Here is an 18,064-nt window from a genome sequence, read left to right on the forward strand (position 1 = left end):
AACTTTTCAGAGCAAAAATCCATCAGTCCAGTATCCTGTTTCCAACAGTGGTCAGCCAAATGCCTCCAGGAAGACCAAACCTTTAGTCAAATCCTTCTTTTAATATTGTTTACTTCAACTAGGATTGAGGGTTCCTATTTTCTACAGATTTCCATATGCACAAATACACACACAACCTGCCACCAGCATTTCCTAGATGCCTGAATTTGGTAACTATTTTGTAATGCAAATCCAATTTAATTTGCAGAGTTTTGCCTGATTAAGGATGTTTTATAATGAATTTAAGCTCCATGAAAAATTCCATCCAGGTGATATACATACAGGCAGTGGTGAGATTCAAATAATTTAACAACCGGTTCTCTGACCTAATGACCAGCTGGGTAGGCATGGCTTGATGGTCATGTGACTATGTGGGTGTGGCCAACTCAATGTCACTCACGTCGATGGACGCTTTGCCTTAGCTGTCACAATGTAATAAGGGTTAACCAGAGAGACAGTTTCTGTAAGCAGAGCAATAAAGATTAAGCTAAAAACAACAGCAGTTTTCCTTCCTGCCTTCCTTACAGGATTAGCCCTGTAAAGTGGAAAAAAACAAAATAAGATTTCATCCAACAACCAGTTCTCCAAACTGCTTAGAAAGTTAACAACCGGTTCTCCCGAATAGGTGCAAGCCCGCTGAACCCCACCACTGCATACAGGCGACGACTCTTAATATGGCACAGATTAAAGATCTCCAAAACTTGGTGAAGGCAGGTGTTTGGCTGCTTTTTTCTCCCTATAATATTGACTTTTTATTAGTGATGATTAAGGTCTGATTTCTATATGATCCATTTTCATCTCAGAAACCCATTTTGGCCTTGGGCTGTTGACATAGTTGGAAAAGATCTACTGTTACTCTTTTAGCAAACATATCTTTCCTATACTTCTCTAAGTTCATTAAAGGTTAGTTTATTCTTGTTTTCTTAATCATGTTAGCTAGGCAAAAACCTTCTGTATCTTGTGCAATGTTATGTTTAGAATTATTCAGTCTGATGTTGATACATAGATTTATTCACAAAAGCCTTTTACAGGAAATGTGAAGAGCTAAACGTATGGGTCAGACTATGCTAGACATAAGAGCAATTTGTTTGTGCTATTGCTCATCCTGCTTGATAGGGTTGATCCTACTGGTTAGATCTGTATCACTTTTCTCCTTTAACTTCCTGAGTTCTCCTCCTAAAGCTGTATACTTGCTGGAAGAAAATGATCATCACAGTTGGGAATGTTCTTCATTCAGGATTTCTCAGCTATGTGTAATCACACTTACAAATAAAACCAAGTCTCCTTCATGTTGACTTTGATTCCTGAATATTACATGGACATATATCCATTTTGTTTTCTTAATCTATTCCTGGTTGGTGAGCCAGTCTTGGCCGCTGATCCAAAATTTCCTAATGTTCTTCCATCTGATTAATAATGTGTCTGACTCCTATTAGCTTTTTGAGATCAGACAAGTGTATTTTAAAAAACAGCTGTTCAGAGGGTATCAGGTTTGGAAGTAAATCATGTAGAAACATGAATCCCCTGAAGAAGGGCCTCAACAAACTGTGTCCTTAAGGGACCCTACAATCCAGTTGCACATGGCCTTCATGCATGGAACAATTTGTTAGAACCCCTCAGATCCATTTTTGTAAATCAATCTTTCCATGTGGAGTATATATGAGGGTATAATTAATTATCATTAAAGATTATTTCAAGATATTCTTGGCCAGTTTACATGTTTCAAGGAGCAAAAAGGAACAACTACCAAAACTTCCATTTCAAACAACAAAATGAAGAACATCTGCTTTCTCAAGAATTCTGACTTAAATCAGAGAAATGATGTAGCATAATTTTATTTAAAAATCATCCTAACAATCAGGGCCATCTAGCTAGAAAATTAATGCAGTTATGGGGTGAAACAAATATTTATTACATTTGTTTATTTTGTTCAATTCAATCTATAGTTTAAATATTTTTATATACTGTTTTGGATTTGGATTTTGTTACCTGCCTTGAATGTATATCAACTGAGACAAATCCTTATTCTTTTGAATAGTTGCTTATCCCACCCATCCATCATCAACTGAACCCAATAGTACTGCAATCATGTTTCCAAGACGCCATCTCCTGGAAATAAATTATATGTCAATATTTATGATTCTTCTTATACATGGCTTCAGACCTACAGCTTTTCAGGATGCGATAGTAGAATGGAGTATTTTATTATGCTCTTCCTAGTTAACTTCCTGAATTTGCTACAACTCAGTTAAGTGAACCTATAATGGTTTAAAAGGAAGTTAAGCAAATTCATGAAGCTAAGGCCGTAAGAGTGAGTGAGTGAGTGAATTAGTTAGTTAGTTAGTTAATTTAGTAAGGTTACAATATCCTGGAGACTGTAATACTAATACAGAGTAGTAGTTTAGCTGCCTAAGACTTCTAACCCATTTGGCTCACACTTGTGTGCTTTCTAAGGGGCACAACAGGGGGTGAGCTAGCTCTGAACCAGAAAGCCATAAGAGTTACTAATCAGGATGGATCTCATTGTGCACATATTTGATGGGCTGCTTCAATTTATAAAGGCTCAAGGAATTGCTGCTTGAAGCTGCTTCATAAAGGAATATAATCCCTCCATTGCTAGTAAAAGCCAGGGAAAGGGCAACATTGCTTCAGTCTATTTTCTCAGTGTACTTTCTCTGTTGCTTCCATCGCCTCTTGTTATGATAAGGATAATTGTGTCACTTTGGTAGCCCAAAGCACTGCAGAGGTAAATCAAAGCCATGTAATTTAGGCTTATTTTTGAGTCATCTAAGGCAATATATTGCTCAATATCAGTTTTTGGGAAGCATGAATGGAAGAATACTATCAGACAGGTTCTCTTATATTATTTCCAGAATCTCAGTTTCCACTGTAAAAACAGGATGTTTTCCTATAACTACCAGCTGCTTTTGCTTAATTGCAAGATTAAATGTTGTTTAAGGTGATTCAAAACTAGATAAAACAAACAGATTTAACATTAAAGTAACATCTAAATAAATTGTTCCAACATAATCTAACAACTAAAGTTTTGAGGATCAAAAATACCCAATTCATTCAAAGGCTTTTAAAATAAAAAAAAAGAGTTGTGGCCCCCATTTCATCTGAATTATAAACTAATCACAGTCACTTTTGCCCTTTGACCTTCTGAAGAAATCACATGCTTTGCTTCTGTTCTCTGATTGCTAAAGTAATCCAGATGCACCCTGCCTGGTGGATATGTGATGGGACCATTTCATACTTAGCCACTCTTTAGAGATTATATTTCCTTCCATGTTTTAAAAGACAGAGAAATGTTTGTCATTATTGACCTTATGAGTTGATGGTTTGTTCCCTTTGTGGAGTATTGAATAAAATATTGTACAGTAATCAGATCCATCATATATTCATGGTTACAAGGATGTCAATGTTTTATTAAGTTAAGTCTTCAGACTATCCAAGTGGTCTCTAGAAACATATTGCTTTATTTTTCAAGAGAAAACATTTGCCTGGAAACATGTCTGCATCATAATTCATCTTGTAGTTGTACTTTGTGTATATCTGGACATATTTCCAACAAATATGTACATACAAAACAAAGTGATCTCTGCTTGTCTTTATATCCCGCAGAAGCAAGCAAGGGCACTATATATGACTTATACACTTTTTTAATCATTGCTATGTGAAAAGAAAGAAGTTACCTTTTAAAGGCAGGAATGTTGGATTCAGACCAGTACATGTTCACTTGATGGATAGAATTTAAATTGGCCTCTACCCTCAAATGTCATTATTGAAGATAGGACACTGCTTTAAGGAATATTGAGATAGATAGATAATAGATAGAATTCTTTGTTGGCCAAGTGTGATTGGACACAAGGAATTTGTCTTGGTGCATATGCTCTCAGTGTACATAAAAGAAAAGATACCTTCATCAAGGTACAACACTTACAACACTTAATGATAGTCATAGGGTACAAATTTAACACTTAATGATGCAACACTTAATGATAGTCATAGGGTACAAATAAGCAATCAGGAAACAATCAATATCAATATAAATCGTAAGGATACAAGCAACAAAGTTACAGTCATACAGTCATAAGTGGAAAGAGATGGGTGATGGGAACGATGAGAAGATTAATAATAGGCAGATTTAGTAAATAGTTTGACAGTGTTGAGGGAATTATTTGTTTAGCAGAGTGATGGTATCCGGGAAAACACTGTTCTTGTGTCTAGTTGTTCTGGTGTGCAGTGCTCTGTAGGGTGGTTTCGAGGGTAGGAGTTGAAACAGTTTATGTCCAGGATGTGAGGGGTCTGTAAATATTTTCACAGCCCTCTTTTTGATTCATGCAGTATACAGGTCCTCAATGGAAGGCAGGTTGGTAGCAATTGTTTTTCCTGCAGTTCTAATTATCCTCTGAAATCTGTGTCTGTCTTGTAGGGTTGCAGAACCAAACCAGATAGTTATAGAGGTGCAGATGACAGACTCAATAATTCTTCTGTAGAACTGGATTAGCAGCTCCTTAGGCAGTTTGAGCTTTCTGAGTTGGCACAGAAAGAACATTCTTTGTTGTCCTTTTTTGATGACTTTTTTGATGTTAGCTGTCCATTTTAGATCTTGCGATACGGTAGAACCTAGAAATTTGAAGGTTTCTACTGTTGATACTGTGTTGGCTAGTATATTGAGATAGATAGATAATAGAATTCTTTGTTGGCCAAGTGTGATTGGGCACACAAGGAATTTGTCTTTGGTGCATATGCTCTCAGTGTACATAAAAAAAAAGGTACATTCTTAAAGAATCATAAGGTACAATACTTAATGATAGTCATAGGGTACAAATAAGCAATCAAATCATATTAGGAAACAATCAATATAAATCATAAGAATACAAGCAACAAAGTTAGTTATACAGTCATAAGTGGGAGGAGATGGGTGATAGGAACGATGAGAAGATTAATAGTAATGCAGAATTAGTGAATATGTCTCTCATTGAATTAATTTTTATAACACCTGGAAGTAATCATTTCAAACTTCTGGTAGTGAAAGGAAAAGGAGACAAAAGAAAAGAAAACAGAGTGATTTTTATCCATGCTCTATCTTCACTCACTCCTCACTATGGACTAACCTTTGTCCTCCCCTACCACACACAACATTTTCATTCTTATAGGCCTTCACAGAGAACCTACCTAGCTCAGAGGTGGGCAACTGATTGGCTCAGGAATTCTGGGAGCTGAAGTCCATAGGTTGTAAAATGGCCATCATTGCCCACCCCTGATCTAGATGGAATCACAGTTGACAAGTAAAAGCAGTTCAGAAAGAAAAGATGTAAAACCAATAGAAAAGAATGCATGGACATTTTCATGGTAAGTGAAAAAAAGAGGCATTATTGAAACTATTTATCAAAAACGGTGAAAAAAATATTTCAGCCTTTGTGCATAGACAGGCAGAGAAGATATTTTCATCAAAGGCTATCTAGGCACTGGTCCACATGGATGTTTTCAAGACAAAAGCTTTCCATCTCAAGATGTTGCCTGCACAGTAAAGTCAGAGCCACAAGGCCAAATGGTGGCTTTTTGCACATTCATAATTGAACTCTAAGGAGAACTTTTTTGCTGTCAAGCAATTTAAATACTTGCTGTTCTGGCTTGCGATCCTCATGGACTCAGATTGGTATATTGATACCCTGTAAGATACAGTTCCTATCTCTGATCAGACAGGTTGCCATTTTGAGGAAATAGCTAGAACTCTGAAAGATACAATGCAATCCAGTCTTAGCCATGTTTATTCAGATGGAAATCTTGTTATGCATCAATAAATGTCCCTAATTTCATTATGCAGTTATTCCATAGGTTAATTTCACCTTGTGCTGCATTATTTTATCTTCATTATTTTATTTTTACTTTACTTTTTAGTTTACTTATAAACACACACAAACATCTCATGAAAAAGTGATTCTGGGCAGTATACAACAGACAGTTAACATATAAAAACATTACTTTTTAATTTAAGGAAAAATATAAAAACCAAATGCAGCAGATGTCAACAGCAACGGAGCCATCTCAGTAACTTACTAGTCTCTTGGGGTCCCCAGGCCTGATCACATAACTAAATTTTGAGGCATTTCTACAAAATCAACAGGAATGGAGCTAATCTCACTTTAGATGGCTGGGGTAAGATGTTCCATAAGACACGGACCATAGTAGAGAAGCCTCCTAGGTCCCACCAAGTGTAGCTCCTTAGCAGATTGGACTCTTAGCATGCTTCTTCTGCACATAACTATTTGCACCATTGCATTTTGTACTATATTAAGCTTCTAGATACTCTTCAAGCCTCATATACAGTGCACTGCTGTAATCCAATTGGGAGGTGACCAGAACATGAGTGACCATGAGCAAAGCCCCTGATTTTGGAAAAGGCACAACTGGTGTACAATACACACATGTATGGGCAACACATAACTTGTTTGCAACCCAGAGAGGCCCAGAAGCGAATGTCATTCCTTATGGAGTTCAAAAAGGTATCATCCACAGTCAAGAAAGTAGTAATATGCACATGGTTATAGGAGAGGAGAAAATCCTAAAAATATATTCAAAGTACAAGTACTGAGCATGCTTACTGAAGCCTGCTGAATACCAACTAAATACTAGAAATAACAGAACAGATGGAAATTTCCCATAGAATATTGGGATGGATGGATGGATGGATGGATGGATGGATGGAAGGAAGGAAGGAAGGACGGATGGAAGGAAGGAAGGAGGCATCTCATCAGGGTCTTTCCACCCTCCATCATGTTACAATAATTCTTCCCTGTTTATTATTTTTGAAAACCTGATTTTAACAGCACTAACATGTGGGGAAAATATTTTACTGCCCGCAAATTGTTCTAAAATTGGGGATCTGCCCTCAACAAAAATGACAGCTTAAGAAGCAACGCCTTTACTTGTGCCAAAATGTTGTGTATGAGAGGGAGAGGGTTGGACAAACTAAATATATTTCTGCTTTGAGAAATACTGTTTGAAATGGGGTGCTTTCCTGCTCCTTTTAAATTAATGGAAATTAGTTCTAAATAGAAACATGGGCTAATCCTCAGCCAAGAAATGTGTTCATGAAAAGTATTTCACATGACAAGGTCAGGGAAAGAGATTGAAAATTATATTTACCATACTTTTTGGAGTATAAGACATACTTTTTTCCCCCCCTAAAAGAGGGTGGAAATGTTGGTGCATCTTATACACCGAATACAGCCCTAACCTATTTATTTGTCTCATTTTTGCAAAAAACGGGCCCTTTTTCATAAAAATGGGATGTGCAGAGGGTTTGGGAGGCCTGCAGAGTCCTCCTGAGGGCCAGGGAGGGCAAAAACTTTTTTTTCTTGCTTACCTCTTCGATATCTTGGTGCGCCTTATACACCAGTGTGTCTTATAGTCTGAAAAATATGGTATGAGAGGGATCAGAAATTCCGTTGTCCAATAGTTTATCTAATCTGCCTACCTAAATCAAGTCAAAACACATATTGTTTCTATTCTGGAATATGGGAATCCAAAAATTTATATTGTCTCTTTTACATATATAGCAAGAGAGTATATTGAGTTCTACCATGTGAAATGATCAGCTCCTAAAATTGCTTATTGGACTTCCCTGTATTCTATCACCTGAAATATAGTCTGGATCTAACAAGGTTTTTCCTCTGATCTTATGAAGCCTTCACAAAGAAGCACCAAGGGACAATTTTTGGTTTGGATGTGCCAGTATAAAAGCATCAATAAGCAAATCTACATCATGTAATAAATTGTGATCTACATTCATGCCCATATTAACTCTAGCTGAGAAGGCCTCCTCTTCTTCCTTAATGATCTTATTACTAAAGTTGACTTTGTATATGATATACAAATGGATGAGACTATTGCTTAACACAATGTAAGCTGCCCTGAGTCTTCGGAGAAGGGCGGGATATAAATTCAAATAAAAAATAATAATTAAAAAAACTGATGTTGCTTTTCCTTCCTTCCTTCCTTCCTTCCTTCCTTCCTTCCTTCCTTCCTTCCTTCCTTCCTTCCTTCCTTCCTTCCTTCCTTCCTTCAGCTAACTATGAGTATTAGTGATAGAGGTGATATAGAAGACCTCTTTGAGTTTGCATACGAGTTGTATGTTGCCCATACATGAAGCAAACCACATTGAACCAGATAATTAATATCCCATAAGGGACTTATTGGGATAATAAGTTTTCATTGTGCAATTATCCTTCTATTTGTACAGAAAATGTTTGACGGTTCGATTTCATCAAATACCTCTGCCCATTCTTATAGAAGAATGTTCTATATGTTTAAAACTAATGTTTTAAAAATTAGTTCAAGCAGATTTTGATCTCCCTACAATCATAATCACAATCCAGAAAAGTATTGTGTAAAATAGCACTATTATCTAACAAAACCCAAGTTCAGGGTTTTTAGATTTTTATCCCACCTTTTTTTCATATACAACTCAAAGCAAGTATAGCAAATACTTCTTCCTCCTCCTATTTTCCCACAAAAACAACCAGCGAGGTGTGGTAGGTTGAAAATGAGTGACTGGTCCAGCAGAATTTTTATGCTTAAAGCAGGATTAGAACTCACAATTTCCTGGTTCCTAGCTTGGTGCCTTAATAACTACACCAAATTGGCTTCCTCAGCTTGGCACCAAAATCAATCAATTTAACCACGTAGTATCAATTATTAATAGCAAGAAATTATAATCTGTAACACAGAAATAAATCAAATAAGATTGCATTAATTCCAAGGTAAATACCTAACTAGGCAAATTATTCTCATAAAACTTTGAAGCTTTACTGCCCTTACTTTAACACACCCATATAAAAATAACTACATCATCATCTGAAATGTTTTTTTCAGCCAAAATTTTTGCAAACATTTGGCTCAGTTATTCTTGTTAGCTAGGAATATATACAAATAATGTTCTATTTGAAGCCATTCTTACTGTGAGTAACAACTCCCTTTTGGTCATCAAGCAGGGAATCACTTTTAAAAAAATCATATATCATATAATCATGTATAAAAATCATATAATCCATTGACCTAATTTGATTGATGGCAGAAGATGAAATCCATTCTTAGTCTGACATATGGCTATAAACCATTTGTTTATACATTATGTAAGAATATGTCAAACATGTAGGCAGTAGGGTGTTTTTACTTTAACAGGCCAATTTAAGAAAACAGGAACTTCTCACGCTATTCCAAAGAGTTTATTTTATGCTATGTGAAGTTCTTACTTCTCTCCCATTTTCTTCTCAAAAAGTCTCTCTTTTTGGTTCCCATTTTGTATTACTTGGGATTCCCATGTCTTTTGTTCCTAAACAGAAAATTAATACTCTGAGGCATTTTTCTGCTGAGGTGAAGAGTAAAATGGCTTTCCTTTCCATTCCCCATACAGAATTGATAACAATAATTCCTTCTTCAACATGTCTTATTATTCATTACTCTGACACACACTGAAATTCTTGATCATGGTATACTCATCTTGGTAATTGATGTGTCAGTGTTCTAAAATTCAAACATTTTCAGAAAGATAGGGAGTCCATACAAAGCTTGAAATAATGACTCACAAGGTGAAGTGTGCTCAGAGTTTACATGGAAATATGCTTTCGGAAGGGGAGAGTGCAGAAGTCCAGCGAAAGTGGCCTTAGAGAGCAACTACCAATGACTGGGGACAGAGGGTGGGAAGAGAGGGATTGCCTTCAATAAAATGAAGTACAGTAGACCAACCACTTCTTCTGGAGACAGAAGTTAGAAAACACCACCATGGATGAGGAGCAAGCAAAGACAATTGGAGGCTGCCTATGTGGTGGACCTGAAGCAGGCGGAGAATGATATCATACATTCACATCCTCCACAAATGGTTAGTGGGGTGCCTTTTTGCTAAAGCAAGCAGGACCTGATCCAAGATTAATCTGATCCAGGGCCAAATTGAGCAGGACTCCAAACATGTTTAGACAAGCTTGCCCTCTAAGATGGACAGTTAAAACAGAAGTTCATTTTCACTGAGATTACAGCTAGGGAAGTCAGGGTTAATATCTTTTCTACTCGGATCAATCCTAATTATGTGCTTTCATCTCCAAAGCAAGATAAAAACATCTGCAGAACGGCAAGTGCTGAGTTTTACATGTCCAATAGAGAATTTGGTTTTTGGTATCAGATAGACGCCTTCACGAAACTTCACTCCAAATAAGCACACAAGTCTTCGGCCATGAAACATATCAGAGTAGTAGTAGTAATAATAATAACAATAAATCAGCCTTAATTAGCCAAAGTGCAAAAGAAGGAACTCATTTTCATCCCTGAGGCCATTCTTCCCTTCTGATTTCTTTAATAATTCTTCAGTTTCAACTCTAGCATTCTAGAAGTTATACTTGAAAACCATCAGTAAGTAATCATAACTGTCTGGTTGTGATTTAGTGGGTACACAAGTCTTTGTACAAGGCTAGCTATGAATCTGACTAATTCCCAGGCGGTACACCAGCCCCACTGTTTTCTGAGATAGCCTGGCATTGCTTCTCATTCTTTACCTTTGTGCATGTGTTTCTTGTAATTGATTACAGATGTTAAATATTTTCCCTTGCATTTCTATGGCTAGTGGAGGCCTGCCATTGGTTTGCAAAATAAAAACCCCTACACTCAGGATGTACAAGTCATTTTATTGGGCTGTTTTATTGTCCTTCAGTCCCGAGGACCACTGATCTTCCACATTGCTATGACTTCCCACCCGTGGCTGTTTTGTGAACTTTCCCTGCAAAAATGTTTACTGGCATCTCTGAATTCTCAGAGACTTAGTTAAAGCAAGACATAACATATGCAAATTTTTAAAAAGTCCATTTATGGATAGAAAAAGTCCATTAATTGTGAGTAGCTTCTAATACTTTGAAGATTCAATCTTAAACTATAATCTCCAGTTAGCATACCTCTGGAGCAATTTTCATTTTGGCATTGACTAGTTTGAAGTGTAGTTTGAATCCCTAGTGCCGTGTAATGAGGTGAGCTCGTTACTTGTCCCAGGTTCTGCCAACCTAGCAGTTCGAAAGCACACAAAAAATGCAAGTAGAAAAATAGGGACCACTTTTGGTGGGAAGGTAACAGCGTTCTGTGCACCTCTGGGGTTTAGTCAAGCCGGCCACATGACCACAGAGATGTCTTTGGACAGCACTGGGTCTTTGGCCCCTTAGAGTCGGGAATGACTAGCACATATGTGCGAGAGGAACCTTTACCTTTACCTTTATAGTTTGAAGTGATTTGCAATATATCTGCCAAAGCAGCTTATATTTGAAGTGCAGAATCTAAACAAGGATGTATAATTTCTTTCGGACTGAGCGTTACTCCAGCTTTTGTAGGGCATGTGTGGACACAGAATCTCAAGAGTCATATTCTAAAGGTCTGGGGCTGGTTTAAGGCATGAAATGAATATGATTATGTCTTCTTCAAAACTTAATTAACCTATTTCTCTGCTTTAATCCCCCCCACCCCCATCCCGAATTACAATGTGAGCTAAATTTAGCTCCTTCTTTCTCCTAAGGATGTTCTCAGGCAGTGGTGGGTTGCTCCCAGTTCGCTCTGGTTCTGGAGAGCCGGTAGTAAAAATTTGCTGACGTTTGGAGAACCGGTAGTAATGGCTGGCTGGTCATGCCCCCGAACCGGTTCCCCGATCATCAGAGGTTCGGGTTTTTTTTACTTTTAAAGGCATCTTTTATTCAGCCAATAAAAGGCTTTTAAAAGTAAAAAAAAACAACACCTCTGATGATCGTGTGGCTGAGCAGGGATCATCAGAACCCTTTAAAAGTTTTTTTGTTTTTTTAACAACCTCTTCGGCCTTTTAAGTTTTAAAAGTCTCCTCTGGCGATCCCAGCTGAGTTAAGAGCTTCTGGACTGTGATTAAGCAACTTCAGCTGGGGTCGTCAGAAGAGCCTTTTAAAATATTTTTTTCCTCTGGCCCACCCAATCCCCTCCTCCTCACTTACCTCATTACAGCTTCTTTTGGGCTGACAAAGCCATGCTTTATATAAGTTGCATCAGCTAGCAACTGAATCTGCCTGCCTGGAATCCATCTCCTCAGTGAGCAACTGCTTTGCTGGCTGAGGAACTCTGGGAATTGAAGTCCACAAACCTTAAAGTTGCTAAGGTTGGAGACCCCTGATCTAAAAAATATAAATAAAATAAAATAATAAAATAAAATATTTGTGCAGCTTTCTGAGATTTGGTGTGTTTCTGTAGTGTTTCACTCTAACTACACAAACACACAAAATCTCACAAAGCTGTATGTGGCATTTTGTGTCTCTGTGTGTGAGAGTCAGTTGTGTTGTGTTGTGTTGTGTGTGTGTAAAGTGTGAAAGTTGGTTTTTGAGCTTTTTGTGGCTGTATGAGGTTCCTGCTTGTTGCAGGGGCCATTTTGGGTGAAATGCAACTGCTTTTACATTGTGTGTGAGTCAGTTGTGTTGTGTTGTGTGTGTGTAAAGTGTGAAAGTGTGAAAGTGTGAAAGTTGGTTTTTGAACTTTTTATGGCTGTGTGAGGTTCCTGCTTGCTGCAGGAACCATTTTGGGTGAAGTGCAGCTGCTTTTACATTGTGTGTGAGTCTGTTGTGTTGTGTTGTGTTATGTTATGTGTGTGTGTGTGTGTGCCTTCGCAAGGACTTGGAGGCAGCTCCTCTGAGGAAAAGAGGAGGCGGCAAAGCTCTGGCTGTGCCCCAGGAGAAATAGCCCTGTCTCTGCAGCATTGGTCATGTGACTGAGTGGGCATAGCCAACTTGATGTCACTCACAACAAGGTGCCACCCCACCCTGCCCTGAGTGGGCCACGCCCACCCAGTCACATGACATCAAGCCACGCCCACCAAATAAGCCATGTCCACAGAACCGGTAGTAAAAAAATTGGAACCCACCCCTGGGAACAGGGTATTATGAACTACAAAACAAGTGCTGTCAAGCAATTCAACCCTGATCCACTCCATCAGATCTGTGTGACATCTAACCTGAGCATCTAAATGAATGCCACCATTTTGAAAAGAATGAAGAAATATATTCTATCATATTTTTTCTGATGGCTGAGGGTGCTGTTTACACTTTCTCAATACTAGGAGCTTGCAGTAATAGTTTCAAGTTGCATTGGGACAATGTATATCAGTGTTTCTCAACCTCAGCATATTTAAGATGTGTGGACTCCAACTCCCAGAATTCCCCAGAAGGCAGAATTCTGTTGAAATTCATACATTTAAAGTCGTTGAGGTTGAGAAAAACTGGTCTATGTCTACAAAATTTTCAGGCTTAATTCCTTTAAGCCTATTTCTGAAAAAAAATGTATAGGGCCGAGTCAGGTCATCAAAATGCCAAATGAAGAGTCATTAAATGGGCCTTTTGTCCAATATTTGTCAAATAGGAACATTATGTAATCATAAAACGTTGCTTTCCCTCCCCCCTTATTTTTTTTAAAAAAACTCAGATTGTTACTGGTGGCCAATATCATGTTCAGTCTAAAATCACTTCCATTTCTAGATCCTAAATTCTGCTTCCTTTCCTCAGAGCAGAGCTACACAGGTGGTCCTCAACTTACAACGGTTCACTTAGTGACCATTCAAAGTTACAAGCTCACTGAAGAAAGTGACTTATGACTGTTTTTCACCCTTATGACCTATGCGGCATCCCCCATGGTCACATGATCAAAATTCAGACGCTTGGCAACTGACTCATATTTATAACCATTACAGTGTCCAGGATCAGGTGATCAACTTTGGTGAACTTCTGAAAAGCAAAGTCAATGGGGAAGCCAGATTCACTTAACAACCGTGTTAGTAACTTAACAACTGCAGTGATTCACTTAACAACAATGGTAAAATGGGGTAAAATTCACTCAGCAACAGAAATGTTGGGCTCAATTTTGGTTGAAAGTCGAGGACTACCTGTACTTGGCAAGAATTGTAGTCAGTGCTAAAACTTTCCAATAGAAAAACCCATTTGGGGTCAGTCTAGAACTGTGAACAAAGCCTGAAACATCTGAAAATAGTGGCAGAACCATATCTGCAAAACCTTCAGAAACATAGGAGGGAAACAGAACTACCGATGCCATAATCAATGTGGGTAACTGAATTTCAAAAAGCGTAACATTTGATACATATGCCTTATCTCATCTAAATTATACTCTGCTACATATTGCGCATTACTTTTCTCTCACTGCTGATTAGAGCCAAAACAAATGTGATGCAAAGATTTTGCATTCAAGCATTTTAATGGATTTCCACAGTGTGTAGCCAAGTAGGATCCTCTTCAGATTTATGACTCATAAAATGTTGAGTAGAAATTCATTTCTAGCCCCCCCCTTTTTTTTTTGTTGAAAAAAAGGAAAACTCAAAATGGTTAGAATTTGAATAAAGTTTTGTCTTAATGACCAAACGGTGTCAAAATTATTCTAAAAGGACACGCTAAAAACAACAACAAACAAACAAACTCTGACTCAGGAGACAAAATGCAGATTTGGTAAGCTTTTAAAATATTTCCATTTTCGGCACACTCTATGAAACACAATGCATCCAATTTCCAAGATGTTTGAATGTTACGTTAATCGGTCTAAGTTATGAATATCATAGGATGGGCAAGAAGGAACAAAGTGACATTTGTGTGATGTTGCCATGAAGCAAATACCACCACAAACTTTTGACACATGTCAGGATGCAAGTATAAATGGCAGCATTTGAATATTGTCATCATTGCATACGTCTCCTCATAAGGGCACTACCACACTTTCCTGAGACATTAATATTTAAAAGGTAAAAGTAAAGGTTCCCCTCGCACATACGTGCTAGTCATTGCCGACTCTAGGGGGCGGTGCTCATCTCCATTTCAAAGCTGAAGAGTCAGTGCTGTCCAAAGATGTCTCCATGGTCATGTGGCCGGCATGACTCAATGCCAAAGGCACATGGAACACTGTTACCTTCCCACCAAAGGTGGTCCCTATTTTTTCTACTTGCATTTTTACGTGCTTTCGAAACTGCTAGGCTGGCAGAAGCTGGGACAAGTAACGGGAGCTCACTCTGTTACACGGCAGCACTAGGGATTCGAACCGCTGAGCTCCCGACCTTTCGATCGACAAGCTCAACGTCCTAGTCCCTGAGCCACCGTGTCCCTGTTAATATTAATATTTACCCATCTAAAATAGTTTAAGAACATATTAAGACTGCAGAGGTTTATATAAGGAAGTATATATTTGAAAACAGACCACTGAAAGTCAGATTTGTAAATTCCTACATAGACAACTAAGCACAGTGGGAGATTTCAATTCAATGGAGGAGAAGAGATATCAGCAGCAAATGTATATAACAAAACAGAACATAAGAAAAAACAGACAAAAATCAAAGATAGGGAATCAGCCCACCAAATAATGTGAGTGCAAGCCTTGACTATTACAGCTCAGGAATCACAGTGTTAATATTTGATAAAAATCGAATCTGTAGCTGTGGCTTTCCAGAAAGTCGCAACTGTTGTGAAAATGTTGGAGACTGGAGCCTCCAGGAGGGAGGTGAGGAGGCAGAGTTTAAAAGAAGAAATAGGTTGTTTCTTGCAGACAGAGAGAAGGTAAACAAGTTAAAAAATTCAAATGCTAGTCAGACAGGGTGTGGGGGCTATAAAAATATGGAGCCCAATTCAGATCAAAGAAAACAGAGCCAAGAGATTAGGGAAATATAAGATAAAACCTATTTAAAGGAGTAGAATTGAGCAAAATATGTTTTTCAAAGTTGGCAACTTTCATCATGTTGGCTGGGGAATTCTGGGAGTTGAAGTCCACACATCTTAAAGTTGCCAACTTGGAAAAACACTGATATAGACTATGGGATACAGCACAGAGGTTTAGCTTAAAAGGCAAACAGATGCCATGGCAAGGAAGAAAACGGAAAAAGGAAGTTTATAGGAAACAGTTGAAGAGAAGCATTTCAGTGCATCACTATTATTTACCACCCAACTTCAAGTGATCTATAAACCAGTTTTTTTAAAAAAAAACACAGAATACCTGACAAGAGTTGCAGTTCCAACAAAAGCTTCACAATTCACACATATGCTCATGCAATTTTAAAACAAAGCAAGATGAGAATGCAATGGTTTAAATGGAAGGGTAATTTAATCCACAATTATAAAGGGATACAAATTTAAGTTTTAATGTAAAATGTCACATGGAACTATCTCTCAAGACAATATATCAAGAAAATGTCAGTTGCTGTGAAGTCTTTTGCAACTACATGATTACTGCATAAAATAATCTTTGAATATATAATTTTATGGATTAAGTGTAAAATATATATATATAATTCTTATATATAAAAACATGAACAAAGAAACTAATTCGATGGGAAATAATAACAATAAAGAATTCCATAGTTCCCCATTACTGGGCTTTAGAAGAATAATTCTCAAGTGTAGAATTTATTGAAAATTCAAGTTAGTTGGTACCTTCTATATTGCAGAGACTGAATTACACCAACTTCAGCCATCAGGTCAACAGGAATTGCTGCAAGATCCTTCTTTTTAATACTGCCAACTGCAAATCCTTTCAGGACCTCCTGCCACCAGCAATAATTTTTTATTGATTTACATTCTACCCTTTATTCAGAAGCTTAAATGACATATGCAAGGCTCTCATTTCTCTCCACAACAAGCTAGTGAGGTAAGTTGGCCTGAGAGAGTGAATGACTGGCGCAAAATCACCCCGTAGACCAGGGGTGTGTTCCACTTACCTTTGCTACCGATTTGCAACAGGAGCTTGTGTGCGGCGCATCTGCACATGCACAGAGCATTTGTAATGACATCTGGGTGGGTGGGAGGAGCCTCCCGCCGCCATTACTACCAGTTTGCAAGATCCGGACCGAACCAGTAGCAACCCACCACTGCTGTAGACAGCTATGATTGAGGGTAGGTGAGAACTTGAGTCTCCGGAAGTGCCAGCTCAGTGCCTTAACTACTATTTTTCAATTTATTTATACCCACCTTTATTTTTTTATTTTTGTTACAAATAATACAAGGCGGAAAACACATATGATACTGCAAGATTGAATTTGGGTTGGTCACTGGGACCAGAGATTTACTCTTCCAAGCTTTCAGACTCATGCTGGAGCTCACCTTCTATTGTGAGTCCGGCTCCCGAGCCTGGCCTCTTGGAGGAGGATGACTCTGAGAGTGAGGGGGAGGAGCCGACAAGGCCTCCCTCTCCAGGTCCCTTCTTTCTGGCAACGCCTCAGGTGCCACCTGAAGGTCAGGAAGAAGGCGTGTCGGAGCCCCCACCGACAGAGGATGAGGAGGATCAATCCTGGACTGATCCCAGACAGCGTCAGAAGGAGAAGCGTGAGCAGCAAAGGAAGAGGTATGGCAGGCCCAGAGAGTTCTGAGTCACTGAGCCACACCCTACAGGGGATAAAAGCGGGTGGAGTTGCTCTGTAGCCCCTGTGACGGACAAAAACTACAAAGCATGAACTTCTGATCGGTTGTTTTTGAGTTAAGGCCTGGACTGTGTGAAGGAATTATTCTGTGAACTCTTGGCTGCCCTGGCAACAGCCTACGGACTAGTGACTCCCGTCTCTGCAAGTGATAAGGAACTTGGCAGGCGTTTGAACTGTAGCTGCCAAGTCTTTTATCCACAAAGGAAATTCAGGTCAGTTGTAGAATAAATGACTGTTAGACGCTCGCTCCTGCGCTCTTTGATGTGAGGTGGGGAGGGGGACAGAACACCTTCAAGGAACTTTTCTCTATTGAAATATGTGTTCTGGGCTGTTCTGTGAGTCGTGTTTATGTGGTGCCTTCCTATTGGCTGATTGGTGTCTTGATGCCTGGCAATTGGCTGTCATTTCCTTGTGCTGGCAAGCCCTTAGGAGCCAACTTAAGCATTTGATATGTTGGTGGTAATTCAGCAACTCCGATTAACTGATAAGGAGGCCATTTCCCAGGCTTCAGTCATTTCCCTGGCTATCTTTGTACCTGCATGGCCAATGATCTTTGCTGCTGCAAAATTAAAC

General features: G+C 38.5%; 1 long non-coding RNA gene across 1 annotated transcript in view; it reads right to left on the reverse strand.

The window, feature by feature from the left end:
• Positions 1-8,744: 8,744 nt before the first annotated feature.
• Positions 8,745-18,064, reverse strand: part of LOC131195912 (uncharacterized) — a 55,229-nt gene continuing 45,909 nt past the window's right edge. The window contains exon 5 of the long non-coding RNA XR_009154575.1: positions 8,745-8,766. This is a non-coding gene — a long non-coding RNA (uncharacterized LOC131195912). The remainder of the gene's footprint in view (positions 8,767-18,064) is intronic.

The sequence above is a fragment of the Ahaetulla prasina genome, chromosome 3 (genome assembly GCF_028640845.1).
Source record: "Ahaetulla prasina isolate Xishuangbanna chromosome 3, ASM2864084v1, whole genome shotgun sequence".
NCBI classification, from domain to species: domain Eukaryota; kingdom Metazoa; phylum Chordata; class Lepidosauria; order Squamata; family Colubridae; genus Ahaetulla; species Ahaetulla prasina.